Here is a 12,310-nt window from a genome sequence, read left to right as displayed (position 1 = left end):
GTGGTTTGTTCGAGTAGAGACAGTGTCATATTTGAAGATTCAAAAGGAACAATGCACTTGATTAGGTTGAAAGGATAAAAGAACACTAGAGTAGATGCAGGAAAGTGGTAAAACATGAGGCTAGAAAAATATGTAGGGGGCTGTTTTCTGCTGTGTCATTCAGGTGCTCAAATGTTTGGAGAGGGCTTCATCCTGTAGCAGTGGATTTAAAGAGTGGAGTGAAGTTTTGATTGTGTATGTAACATGATCAGATCTGTTTCGAAAATTGACCTTGGTTACTCTGAAGAGAATGAGAATGAGTTAAAGGGGGAGATGAGATAGGAAACTATTACTTTAGAGGGGAATTGTAGGTTAGATGAGAAAGGACAAAGAAGAGACTGATTTAAGAACTAGGTAGTATCTGGGAGAGTTCTCGTCGTGGCACAGTGGAAACAATCCACCTAGGAACCATGAGGTTGTGGGTTCGATCCCTGGCCTCACTCAGTGGGTTAAGGATCTGGCATTGCTGTGAGCTGTGTTGTAGGTAGCAGACATGGCTTGGATTCTTTGTGGCTGTGGCATAGGCCGGCCACTGTAGCTCCAATTGGACCCCCTAGCCTGGGAACTTCTACATGCTGTAGATGCGGCCCTAAAAAGCAAAAAAAAAAAAAAAAAAAAAAAAAAGTAAAAATAAGAATTAGGTAGTAACTGATTTATTAGATAGTATTTCTAGTTTGGGTAGACAGACTACTGGTCAGATATCAGATTGTGATGGATTCAGGAATGAATGGAAAATGAGTATGTGATGCTAATATGTATAGTTTAGCCGAAGGAGAGGAGGCGATTGCAGAGGAGAGTGGATATTCCAAGGTTTCTGTTAACAAAATTGGGTGAGCTCATGTTTAAATGTTGATAAGAAATTCTAGTAGAGAGGGAGAAAAGTTTTTTTGCATAAGTGTGTCATTTATATAAATTTTAAACAGTTGGCTTCTTTTTACTTCTCACCTTGTTGAGCCTCAGTTTCCAGGGCATCAAATGGAGAGTTCTATCAGTGATTTTCAGAACCCGTAACTTCACAGATGGCAATACAGAATTTCATTGTATGCATATATACTTGCTTAACCAATCCATCATTTATAGATAGGAGAGTCAAATTATGTAATAAATTTGTAGGCAGAGTGTGTACACTAAGGAATTTATAGACACCTGGCAATATTTTTTAGGGGGTTCATGCCCGCGGCATGTAGAAGTTTTCAGGCCAGGGGTCGAACCCACACCACAACAGTGATGCAAACCATTGCAATGACAGTGCTGGATCCTTAACTTGCCACAACACATGGGAACTCCTACTAACTTTTTTTTTTTTTTTTGGCTGCACCTGTGGCATGTGGAAGTTCCTAGGACAGGGACCAAATCTGAGTTGCAGCCATGAATTGAACCTGAGCTGCCACAGAAACAGCACTAGCTCCTTAACCTGCTGTACCACAGCCAGAACTCCTGAATGTACCTTTATATTTATGTTTCTTGTTTCTCTCCAAAAGCTTGTCTAAATGCAAGTATTCCTCATTATCAAAATCTTTTCAATTCCTGAGTTCATAAAATGAAAGTTTAGGTAGTAGGTTTGGATCCAGATCTCTTTGGTTCTTGAATTTCAGGGAAATTAGAGAGTGGATTTATCACTTTTGAGTAACAGTGACGAGTCTATCAGAAAATTACAGTATCTGTTGAATTTCAAATAGTGAGAATCAGGATACTGGCATTTTGTTCTTCACCTGAGCAAGTGTTAATATTAGGTTTGTGGAGGACTGGGTCCTGCCAGAATCAAGAAGGCAGAGTAAGATCCTGGATCTTAGAGTACACGGAAATTCCACAAGGATCCAGCCATTACGCACATCTAATGAATCAGTGTGTGGTTGGTTTTTTTTGTTTTTGTTTTTTTGTTTTTGGCCATTTTGGGGCCGCATCTGTGGCATATGGAAGTTCCCAGGTTGCTGAGCCGTGACGGGAACCCTGAATCAGTGTGTTTTTTGTACCTACCCTCTTTCCTGCAATCCTCTTTGGGAATTATTCTAACTATAGCTACTTTGTTCATAGTTGTCATAATGGGAGGTGCACTGGGGACTCTTGGGTTGTTAATTTTATCCCGAATACACACAGGAGATGTTCTGGATCAGAGACTGATTTAGTGAATACCTCATAGTAAGTAATAAATATCTTGGCTCTTTGCCCCATTTCCTACCCTTAGGGCAATGCAGTGAGACTCGGATCAGTTACCCTAGACGAAGGATGAGGAAAAATTATTATTTTTCTTTGCTAATAATGGGAAGGAGGCAGCTATCTCCCTCTGTTCTTAAAAAGGTCTCCTTGAAATGTAATGAACATTAACTCCAACCCTTTGGTGAATAAATAGAATCTCCTTAGGAGCCATTTAGCCTTCTTAGACCTAAAGAGACATTTCCAAGTTCCCAGAACTCATTCGTTCCTATTTTATTTTATTTTTTTAAGGGCTGTACCTGAGAGGCACATGGAAGTTGCCAGGCTAGGGGTCAAATCAGAGATGCGCCTACTGGCCTGTGCCACAGCCATAAAACGCCAGATCCGAGCCATGTCTGTGACCTACACCGCAGCCCGCCCGATCCATAACCCACAGAGTGAGGCCAGGGATCGAACCTGAATCCTCATGGATACTATTTGGATCCTTAACCTGCTGAGCCACAGTGGGAACTCCTTGCTCTTCTTATTTCTTTGCTGGCCACACCCAAAGCATGTGGAAGTTCCTGGGCCAAGGATCACACTGTGCCACAGCAGCAACCCAAGGTATTGCAGTGATGTCTAACCCACAAAAGAACTTCTCATTCGTTTTTCTTAAATACCTCGGGAGATAGCTCTCCAATCTTCCTGGCACATTGGATTTATTAGCCTAAGAATCTATACTGTAACCGTCTGTGTACTCACTTGGCACTTTGAAGATATGAGAAATTTAACTATCCTTTTGGATCAGAGCAATTAACTAGATAGTTGGCAACAGATCTAATTCTTTTAAATATATATAACTTAAGTTTATTTTTAAATTTTTGAAATTTTTTGTCTTTTTAGGGCAGGACCTGCAGCATATGGATGTTCCCAGGCTAGGGGTCAAATCAGAGGTGTAGCTGCCGGCCTACACCACAACCCTACCACAACGCTGGGTCCAAGCCGTGTCTGCGATCTACACTTAGAGCTCACGGCAACACTGGATCCTTAACCCACTGAGCAAGGTCAGGGCTTGAACCCGAGTCCTCATGGATACTAGTCAGGTTCCTTACCACTCAGCCATGATGGGGAACTCCCAGATATAATTCTTAAGGTATGTGAAAGAGAGAGATATTTCTCGGGGAAATGAAAGCAAACATTCCCTGTCTTTATGTTGTATATGTTTATGCATGTCAAAAGGTTAGGGCTTATTTGCAGGACACCGTGTTCAGAGAATTTGTTTTTCCAGAGGGAGATTTATAAAATAGGTAAAATTATATTGAGTTCTCTTTTGGTTGTTTTTTTGGTAAAATTAACTTTTTTTTTTGGTCTTTCTCTCATTTTAGGGCCACACCTGAGGCATATGGAGGTTCCCAGGCTAGGAGTCCAGTCGGAGCTGTAGCTGCCAGCCCACACCACAGCCACAGCAATACAGGATCCGAGCCATGTCTGCAACCTACACCATAGCTCACAGCAACGCTGGATTCTTAACCAACTGAGTGAGGCCAGGGATCGAATCTGTGTCCTCATGGATGCTGCTCAGGTTCGTTAGCTGCTGAACTACGACGGGAACTCCTCCAAGATTAACTCTTAAAACTGATTTTAATACAAGCAAAAGTATGAGAGATATCCCTAAATTCAAATATTGTTCCTGATGTGAACATTCTGTGTGTCTCCTGGTGCACATGTATGAGGTAGTTTTCTCTCAGGTATATATCCAGTATATTAGATTTATTATCTGCAAGTAAAATTACTGAATCATAATGTATGACTGGCTTTACAAGATAAGGCCATATTGTTTGAGTTGTGCCAATTTATTATTATTATTATTATTATTTTGCTTTTTAAGGCCGCACCTGCGGCTTTTGGAAGTTCCCTGGCTAGGGGTGGAAACAGAGCTACAGCTGCCGGCCTATACTGCAGCTAAAGTAATGCGGGATCCCCAACCCATTGAGTGAGGCCAGGGATGGAACCCAAATCCTCACGGATACTAGTTGGGCTTGTTACTGCTTGAGCCACAATGGGAACTTCCAAGTTGTACCAATTTATACCTTTAGTACCAGCAAGTTCCCACTAATTCACATCCTCATAATTACTTGGTATGGTCAGATTTTAGCAAAATCTTGCCCAACTGGTAGGTATAAAATGGTATCTTACTGTGACTTTTAAGTTTTATTTTCTTGCCATATGATGAGTTGATCTTCCCTTCATAAATTTATATCTTTTAATGTTCAGCTGCCTGTTTTTCCTTTTGAGTGGCTTATGTTTATTATCAGTAAAGTATAGTTGATTTTCAATATTGTGTTAGTTTCATGCGTACAGCATAGTGACTGTTTTTACAGATTATGTTCCATTATAGAGTGGCTTGTCTTTCTTTTTTTTTACTGATTTGAGGACTTTCATACGTATTTTGGGAACTAATACTCAGCTGTGTGCTATAATTTTGTCATAATTTACGCTTGCCTGTCTACTTTATTCAGTGTTTTTTTTGAAGAATAGATGTTCGTGACTTTCATGTAATTGAATTTATCTGCTTGAATGTTAAGCACTGTTTGTGACTTCTCTTCACTTGCCTTTAGGTCTTAGAGATACTGCTCTGTATTTTTTTTTTTTTTAAATGTGTTGTGATTTTGCCTTTGGCACTTAAATCTTAAAAAAAAAATGTATATGTATTGTTTTTTATTTTTGTGTGATATAATATAGGAATCCAACTTCACTTTTTCCCCAATATGAATAACAAGTTGTTCCTGAACCATTTTACTGAATGTTCCATCCTTTCTCCACTAAGAAGTCTTGATATCAGGTAGGGCAAATTGCCCCCACTTTATTCATCCTTTTTAGGAGTGTTCACTATTTGAGATTGAGCCTCTTCCCCGCTCCCCCCCCCCCCCGAAAATTTAAAAATCAGCTTGCTTTTTTCAACAAATTTTAGAATAAGCTTGTTAGTCCCCCTCAACCCAACCCCCCCCCCAAAAAAACACCCTATTGAAATTGTATTAAATCTGTATACCATCTTTGAGAGGATTGACATCTTTGTGATACTGTATAATCCATGAACAAGATCATCTCTTTACTTTTTTAGGATATTCTTTTAACAAGAGTTTTGTATTTTTTCTGGATACAAGTCTTACTCATTTTTTGTCAGTTTTGTCCTTAGGCATCTTATTTTCTTTGATGCCGTTGTAAACAGTATTTTCCATTTCTGTACATTTTGTTCATTGTATATATAGAGATGTAATTGATATTTATATCAATATATGTATATTTATATTGATTTAATGTCAGATCAGTATATGAAATTTGAATAATTTGTTCATTTTTGTACATTGTTTGGGATTGCTATTTAGATTTCTTCTTATTTTTTTTGTCTCAGGGCTGCACCCACAGCATATGGAGGTTCCCAGGCTAAGGGTTGAGTCAGAGCTGTAGCTGCTGGCCTACACCAGAGCCACAGCAACACCAGATTCAAACCTCATCTGCGACCTACACCACAGCTCACGGCAGCGCCAGATCCTCAACCCACTGAGCGAGGCCAGGTATCAAACCCGCAACCTTATGGATGGTTCCTAGTCGGATTCATATCCTCTGTACCATGACGAAAACGCTGCTATTTAGATTTCATTATCTGGGAGCAACATTATTTTGTTTTTTTCTCTCTAATATTTATGCTTTTTATGTCTTTTTGGTGCTTCTGGCAGTTTGGTATTTCTATATGATCTTTGGTTTATTTAATTTAATTTTATCTAAGTATGGTTGATTTCTAATGTTGTATTTCTGCTGTATAGCAAAGTGATTCAGCCATACATATACACATTAGGATCCTCTAGTATAATGTTGTGATTGTAGGCAACCTTCTTGATTTTCAAGAGAATACTTCTAACATTAACCACTAGGTAGCAAGTATGCACTAGAATTTTTCTTTTCTTTTCTTTTTTCTTTTTTTTTTTTTTTGCCATTTCTTGGGCCATTCTTGTGGCATATGGAGTTTCCTGGGCTAGGGGTTGAATTGGAACTGTAGCCACCGGCCTACGCCAGAGCCACAGCAACTCAGGAACCCAGCCGAGTCTGCAACCTACACCTCAGCTCACAGCAATGCCGGATCCTCAACCCACTGAGCAAGGGCAGGGACCGAACCCGCAACCTCATGGTTCCTAGTCGGATTCGTTAACCACTGCGTCACGACGGGAACTCCTGCACTAGAATTTTTATAGGTGTCTTTATCAGTTAAAATTTTTTCTTATTTTTTAAACAATAAATCGGTTTTGAATTTTACTGATTTTTTTTTTTAATTTAATCGAGTGGTTACATGGTATATTATATTAGGGTTCACCAAAGGAATAGAACCAGTAGGATATACAGTCAATACTTTAACAAAGTTGGTTTGAACTGTGCAAGACCGTTTGAACAATTTTTTTTTTTTTTTCCTCCAGTAAACATGTACTACAGTACTATATGATCCATGATTGGTTGGATCTTTGGATGTGGAACTGTGGATGTGGAGGGCCAATTATAGTTCTGTGCCGATTTTCAACTGCATAGATGTTCCACTAACCCTCACATTGTTCAGGGGTCAACTGTGTAAACATAGAAGGAGATTTATTGTAAAGAATTGTCTAACACAGTTTTATGGAAGCTGAAAAGCCTCAGTATTTGTAGTTGGCAGGCTGGAGACCCCAGGAGAGGTGATGGTTCCATTTTAAGGGCTGGCAGACTTGAGACAGGAAGAGCTAATGTTTCACTTTGAGTTGAGAGGCTGGAGAAAAACCAGTGTTCCAGCTCTAAGGCAGACAGGCAGAAGGAATTTCCCCTTACTCCAGGAAGGGTCACCCTTTGGTTTTAATCACACCTTCAACTGGTTAGATAAGACTCAGCCACATTTGGAGAGGGTGACCTACTTTACGCAGTCTATCCGTATATTTGTTTATATATAAAACTCATCCAAAAAGTACCCTCAGAAACACCTGGAATAAAGTTTGACCAAGTGTATGGACACCCTGTGGCTCAGTCAAATTGACACATAAAATTTACTATCACACATAGTATTTATCCTGTAAACTTAATAAGATGAATTTTATTTATCTTTTTTTTTTTCAGTATTAAACTGTTCTTTTGCTCCTGGTTTAGAATACCTTCCCCCACTTTTAAAATATACTTGGTTTGCTGTATGACTTTTTTTTTTTTAGGAATTTTGTATCTGAGATGATGAATGAGATTGACCTACACTTTTTCCTTTGGTATTGTCCTTATTTAGTTTTTGTAGCAAGGTTAGACTAGCTTCTCAGAATCTTAGGTAGTATTTCCTCATTTTGCAAAAATGGATATATATATATGATGAGAACAATCTGTCCTTTGGATGTTGTGTTGCACTTAACTGCAAAACAGCCTTTAAGATGTTTATGGGTGATTTTAAAGTATTGATTCAATTTTTTAAAAAATAGGTCAGTTTTTTTAATTTCTTCTTGGGTCAATTTGGATATGTTGGTTTTTTGTTTTGTTTTTTACAAAATTGTCCATTTCTTCTATGTCTTTAAATTTATCGGACTAGAATTATTTAATCATTTTAATAGCTACTGTGAGCACTTTTACATGTAGTATTTTCATTATGCTGTCTCTTAGTAGTCCTATTCATCAGAGGTTTGTTGATTTTGTTAGTCTTAAGAACCAAAGTGGTTTTGACCCTCAGTTGTACCTTTGTTTTCCTATTTTATTAGTTTTAGCCTTTAGTTTTAGTCTACTTTGGGGGGGGGATTATTTATTTATTCATTTTGGACTTTATGTTAGAAAAATCATCAGTGAATTTTGAGTTACAAGTACTGCTTTAGTTGTATTCCACTTTAAAAAAATTTTTTTTCAATGGATGCACCCATGGCATATGGAAGTTTCCTGGGCCAGGGACTGAATCTGAGCCACAGCTGCAGCTTCTGCCATAACTACAGCAATGCCAGATTCTTTAACCCACTGTAGCTGGCTGGGGATTGAACCCACACCTCTGCAGCAACACAAGCTACTGCATTTGGATTCTTAACCCACTGTGTCACAGTGGGAACTCTTCTACATGTTTTAATATGTAGTATTTGCATTATTATTTAGTTCTAAGTAGTTTCTAGTTTCCCTTATGATTTCCACTTTGACACATGATATAGAGGTATATTTCTTAATTTCCAAGTGTATGAGAATACTTTTTCCCCTTCTAATTTAATTCCATTGAAATCAGAACAGATAATTATTTGAAATTTATTGAAATTTGATTTAAAACCACTATGGTCAGTTTTTATACATGCTCCCTCTGTATTTATGAAAAATGTGCATTTTTTTTTTTTCTGGCTACATCTGTGGCATTTGGAAGTTCCTGGGCCAGGGATCAAATCTGTGCCACAGCAGTGACCTAAGTCACAGAAGTGATAACACCAGATCCTTAACCACTGGGCCACCAGGGAACTCCAAAAAGAAAAATGTGTTTTTTAGTAGACCCCGGAAACACAATTCTGGGTTGATAGCTATTTCTCTTAGAACTTTGTATATACTACAGTATTTCCTGGCTTTTTTTTTTTTTTTAATCTCCATTCCCATGGCACATGGAAACTTGTGGGCTAGGATCGAACCCGCCCTACAGCAGTGACCCAAGCTGCTGCAGTGACAATGCCAGATCCTTAACCTGCTGCATCACAGAACTCCTTCTGGTTTTTATTTTTGTTGAGATATCTGTGCTTAGTCTAATGGTTGTTTCTGTATAGGTCATCTTGTCTTTTGTTTTGTGGATGTGCCTGCGGCATGTGGAAGATCCTGGGTTAGGGATCGAACCCATGCCACAGTAGTGACACCATCCATAGCAGTGACAACACCAGATCCTTTCACTGCTAGGCCACCAGAGAACTCCATCTGGTTGCTTTTTTTAAACTTTGTGGTTTTGCCATTACATTAAAAATACCTACACGTAGATTTCTTATTTATCCAGCTTGGTATATATTGTCTTTTCATATCTGTGGAGTTATATATCTTTATTTCTAAAATATTGTTAGTCATCATCTCTCTGTACTTCTCGTCCATTCTCTTTTGATTGCTTTTTAGGACTCTGAAGGATCGTATGTCAGACTTTTTCATTCGTTCCTCATGTCTGTTAACCTCTTGTGTTTACTGCCTTGTTTATCTGCACTGCATTCTGAGTAATTTCATGATAGCTATCTTCTAGCTTACAAATTCTGTCTTTAGCTGTTTAATCCAGTCGTTGAGTTTCTAATTTCACAGAAAATATTTTTCATTTCTAAAAGCTTTACTTCTTTTTGAGATCTTCCTGACCCCTTTTTAAAAGAGATTTTCATTAATTCTTTCAGAAACATTTATTGAGCACCTGTTATGTGCCAGGTACTTTTCTAGGAGGTAGAGCTTATGTTCTGATATTCCTTGCTATTTTTAAAAATTGATTCATCATTTTAGCCAATTTTTCTTTTTTGTCTTTTTAGGGTGACGCACATGACACATGGAGGTTCCCAGGCTAGGGGCGAACCAGAGTGGTAGCTGCTGGCCTACGCCATAGCTGCAGCAACATGGGATCTGAGCTGCATCTGTGATCTACACCACAGCTCATGGCAATGCCACAGTCATGATGGGAACTCCCATTTTAAAGTGTACAGTAATGGAGTTCACATTGTGCATCAGATACGAATCCAACTAGTATCCACAAGGATGTGGGCTTGATCCCTGGCCTCGATCAGTGGGTCGTGGATTTGGCATTCCCATGAGCTGTGGTGCAGGTCACAGATGAGGCTTGGATCCCACATTGCTGTGGTTGTGGCTGGCAGCTGTAGCTCCGATTCAACCCCTAACCTGGGAACCTCTGTATGCCGTGGGTGCGGCCCTAAAAAAAGAAGAAAAGTTTTTTTCAAAGCGTACAGTTAAGTGATTTTTAATAGATTTACATTGTTGTGCAGTCATTGCCACTATATTATTCCAGAATATTTTCATCATCATGTAAAGAAACCTCATATCCACTAAGCATCCACTCCCCGTTCCATCCTCTCCTTAGTCCCTAGCAACCACTAATACTTTTTGAAGTCCGTCCTTACAGCAGGTATCAGTCTTTTATTTCACTGTATGGGTAATGCCATGTTTTGCTTGACCCTTCATCATTATTTCCACTCTGGCTATTAGGGCATTGCTGCTGTGAACATTTGTATACCAGTTTTTGTGTGAACATCTTTTCATTTTCTGCCACATTTTTTTAAACATTTCATACCTGTTTAAATGTATATTACATTTATGTATTGCATCTGTAGCCCTTGTGTATTTGAATATGTTGTTTTTGCCTAATCTCACTTAGGGTAGCTTATTTCTTAAGATTTTGAGCTTAGTATTTTATATTTTCAGTTTGTTTTTGTGATTGTACCATATTACCTATAATGTTATCTGGAAAGCCAAAAAAAGTAGAATCCAGTAATATAAATCCACAGACTGGGTTAATACTGTTTTCTAAGGGAGAAGGAAACAGTAAATGGCAATAAATAGAGACATCAGGAGTACAGAGTTCATAGCTGTTCCTGTTCTGTAGGATTGAAAGTATTTCTTTGGGCAAGGCCACAGATATTAATTACTGCTAGGGCTTCTGTCTGCCTGCGTGTTGTTTCTGGGTATTAGATTCCCTGACTTCTTTGGGTCTCTGGGGACACTGAGTCCCCTTAGGGATCTAGCATCTTTAAGCCACTAAAGCCAGTGGGTTTTAAAAAACCTGATATTTGGAGTGGTTGGGAAGAAATAGTGTAATTGTTTTTTCTCAGCAACCACAAACATGCAGCTCTTACTCATGTCTACCAACTTTTCTGACAAACCAAGAGTTGGGCAGAATATTAAAAGGGATATGATATATAAAACAGCTCAGACAAAAGTGTTTGAGTCTGAAGCACAAATTTTGCAGATGCACTGTACACCTTATTTTTGGGTGTTCAAACGATGTTTTTATTATATGTAAATTGGTAGCATAGTCACCCTGAGTCCTTTAATTATTGGTTCTTACAAGACTTTGTTTACTAGAATTGTTTAAAAGGAATTTAGGTAGAACAAGTTTTCTTTCAGAGTCCAGATATCCTTTTGTGTTAAGCTGCCTATGTTCACTTCTTTAACTTGCCCTCTTGTTTAATCTAAAAAATATTTTGAACTATTTATCAGTCTTCGAACTGAGTTCTTTGCATTACATTGTTTGCTTTCCCCCTCTTGCACAGTGCTTGCTGTCAAGTTTTTTTCGTTTTTTTTTAGGGAAAACACTCCAGCTTAAAAGGGTGTGGTCTCAAGGGCATTCCTGGCTAATCTGGCATTCTTGTCATTTTATAATCTAGTCCATGGTCTGTCTTTCTGGACTTATCTTACATGTTTCTCTTATTCTCTCCTCACCCATGGCCATTCGTAAGTACTCTGATGCCTGCAAACTATCCATCATGTTATAACTCTGCTTTGGCTCTTGATGTTGCCACTATTTTTTTTTTTTCACCTTTTTGGTCTTCTTTTTGGCCATACCTGCAACCTGTGGAAGTTTGTGGGTCAGGGATTTAACCTGTGCCACAGCAGCGACCCAAGCCACAGTATTGACAACTCCAGATCTTTAACCTGCTGGGCACTGAACTCCAGTGTTGCCCTTACAGAAATGTCTTTCCCACAATCTTAGTCCCTTGGCGATGTACCCATCCTTCAAAAATCCACCTCCAATACACTCTCACTATGTTTTCCAACCATAAGCTAACTGAATTTTCCCCTTTTTTTGCTTTGTAAATCTTTCCAAGACCTTTCCTATCTTAAGTAATTACTGATCATTCTTGTGTTACTATTGCTACCCAGTTATTATTTTAGTCAAGGATATTGTTCTGCTTGTCTTTCAAGTAGATAACTCTTTCTCATTAGGCAAATTGCCTTACATGTAAAAGATTCATTAAATATGTGAAGAATTAGATTATAGGAACACATTTCATTTGAGATTAGCCTGAGCTCTTGAAAAGCAGCTTTGTGTCATATCTCCAACATCCAATACCCACCTTGGAAATTAATTACATGTCTTTTGAATTGCTGAAGAAAATATTTGAAGTCTTTGTTTGGGTCTTGTCTTTTAGCTTCAAGG

General features: G+C 38.5%; 1 protein-coding gene across 5 annotated transcripts in view; it reads left to right on the top strand.

The window, feature by feature from the left end:
• Positions 1-12,310, top strand: part of TASOR (transcription activation suppressor) — a 61,577-nt gene that overhangs the window by 23,899 nt on the left and 25,368 nt on the right. The gene's annotated exons all lie outside the window — the stretch shown is intronic.

The sequence above is a fragment of the Phacochoerus africanus genome, chromosome 1 (genome assembly GCF_016906955.1).
Source record: "Phacochoerus africanus isolate WHEZ1 chromosome 1, ROS_Pafr_v1, whole genome shotgun sequence".
Taxonomy (NCBI): Eukaryota; Metazoa; Chordata; class Mammalia; order Artiodactyla; family Suidae; genus Phacochoerus; species Phacochoerus africanus.
Note: the sequence above shows the minus strand (reverse complement) of the source record. Positions and strands in the feature narration are given on the sequence as shown.